This window comes from Homarus americanus, unplaced genomic scaffold (genome assembly GCF_018991925.1).
Source record: "Homarus americanus isolate GMGI-L3 unplaced genomic scaffold, GMGI_Hamer_2.0 scaffold6968, whole genome shotgun sequence".
In the NCBI taxonomy this organism is placed as follows: domain Eukaryota; kingdom Metazoa; phylum Arthropoda; class Malacostraca; order Decapoda; family Nephropidae; genus Homarus; species Homarus americanus.
Genome location: NW_024756710.1, coordinates 1 through 2,500, shown reverse-complemented (window position 1 = coordinate 2,500; position 2,500 = coordinate 1). Strand labels below are relative to the sequence as shown.

The 2,500-nt window shown below is 55.0% G+C and overlaps 1 pseudogene; it reads right to left on the bottom strand.

Annotated features, from left to right (window-relative positions):
* LOC121856892 overlaps positions 1–1,766 on the bottom strand; it is a 4,108-nt pseudogene extending 2,342 nt beyond the window's left edge.
* Positions 1,767–2,500: the final 734 nt, after the last annotated feature.

The following is a 2,500-nucleotide window of genomic DNA, read 5'->3' as shown; positions in this document are numbered from 1 at the left end:
TCTTCTCCTCTGCTCGTTGCATTTGCCCTCGAGCGCGATATCAGGCCTTAGCCCTGGGCTTACGAGCCGACTCAACCCATGTCCAACTGATGTTCACACGGAACCCTTTCTCCGCTTCGTCATCAAGGGAGTCCTCTCGAGTATTTGCTACTACCACCAAGATCTGCACCAGTGGCGGCTCCAGGCCAGCCCACGCCAAAACCCTTCAGCCACCACTGCACCTCCTGAGATCTCTTTAGGCTTAGGCCGGTAGTGCGCCCGGGCCGTCGAAGTATCGGAGAATGCTTGACGCCATACCATTTATGGGCCAGTTAAGCCGTGAGTTGTTACACACCTTAGCGGATTCCAACTTCATGGCCACCGCCCTGCTGTCTATAGCACCAACGCCTTCAATGGACTGAATGAGCATCATACGCCCCTCAGACGCTTAGTCATCCCACACGCCAGTTCTGCCTACCAAAAGTGGCCCAACTAGACCACCAGATTAGTCGCCGAGCTTCATCCCTACAAGCAAACCTGCATCTCACCCATTTAAAGTTTGAGAATATGGGAGGACGCCCAATACCCTAATCATTCGCCACCGATGAAATTCACCCCGCGAGTTCCAGCTATCCTGAGGGAAACTCCGAGGAACCAAGCTACCAGATGATCTGATTAGCCTGCCCCTATACCCAGCCCCGACGATCGATTTGCACGTCAGAATCAAGCACGACCCCACCAGAGTCTCATTTCATCCCGCCAGGCATAGTTCACCATCTTCGGGTCCCAAACATATATGCTCATGGTACTTGCCGACTGCCCGCCAGCCTGCCTAGCGCACTCCCGCCACCACGGCCCGCCCAACCACACCAATCACGCCTTGGCAAGTCCCGGCCTGCGCCTCCCATGAGGAAATTAAACTTCACCATCGCCCACGACCTCCACCACACGCAACGCCCAGGACGGGGTACCTCACCGCTTGTCGCGCGGCTTAGACGCAGGCAGCCGGTCAGATCGCCCCAAGACGACCGAGAGCCTGTTACAGCGCCCCGGCGCCCGCTACTTTATTTCGCCTTTGGGCTTAGGAGCCCATTGACTTGCAGTACCATGTTAACCTGGTCCGTGTTTCAAGACAGTCGGTGGATCACCGACCTGCACACCGCCAAGCGCGGCAAGCTCTTTTCGACGACCGAGTCAGAGCAGCCAGGACACCGTGGTTCCCCCGTCGCGCGGTCTCCCCAGACTGAGAGAGAGTCGGCGGCGAGGTACCAGTCCGACTGGCTCTCAGGTCACAGACCTACCACGAGACGAATATTTACCAGCCGACGCCCGAAGCGTGAGGCAGCCCAAACATTTTGGGTCGCCCTTCAATTACACCCACCAGCCGACGAGCTGAATCCTCAGTCCACCTTCGAAGCCCCACCCGCTTTGGCCTTAACGGTTTCACGAACTTTGAACTCTCAATCACGGTACTTGTTCGCTATCGGTCCTCGTGGTCATATTAGCCTTAGATGGAGTTTACCACCGCTTTGGGCTGCACTTTCGCAACCCGACTTCTACAGAGAGGCCCTTCCCGACCATTCCATCTGTACCCTCACGGCGCCGCCATACGGGTCATCCATGGGCAGTGGCTGCTTTCAGCTTGACTTAGACGATGGTTGGACCCTCTGAACGCAACACCCTCAGGTCCAAGACATCGAGGTTATGCTGGGCTTTTCCCATTCAGTCTCCATTAAACCCTTGTTGGTTTCTTCCTGCTTAAATTTGTCCTCCCTACTACGAGGTCATCGGGTCTCATCTGTGAACAAGTTCCAAAGATCACACACGATTTTCTCTTTCACATCATACCACAGGAAGTTTGAGGCTTGTCGCGGGGGCACCAGCGGCCATGGCGCCGCACTCCCACCCCTGTCCCTTCTCATTGAGTGTAAATAGAAAAGTGTTCCAGCAGAACATCTCTCACACACACAGTTTCTTACCATGACTTCACGCTAGCTTTTGACCTCTTTCCCTGTTCTCCGATGCCACAGCAGTGGCAATTTGTTTAGAGAAAGAGTATTAATTGGCGAGCGGGCTGCAGAACTAGTGTTTATCCCGGCGAGCGCCGTTAAGGGAGGTTTGAGAACTCTCCCTCCCTCCCAGTCATGAGATAGACGTGACTCGTGGCGAACTCTCAGAAACAAGGCCTGACCGCGTGGAGGAGCAAGGTGAGGAAGACACGTCACCCAAGCATTCTCATCTCTCTGCCTGCACCACTACATGGTAGACTGCGGCCCAGGCGCACTCATCAATTTAGGGTTCCACTGCAATGCATGTGATAGACGAAATTCCGGCGGGGCTATCAAAAGATATCCGACCCGGTTTCGCTTCTTCGTGGGATGGAGTGCCTCTTAGCATCATCACAGAGCGGCTGACGAATATTCGGCTCTGTGGACAGCAGGCAAAAAGAGCTACCATTTGTTGTGGGAATGCCAAGTCCATGGACCAGCGGCGATTAAACCCAAAGGAAGCTCGGTTCGCA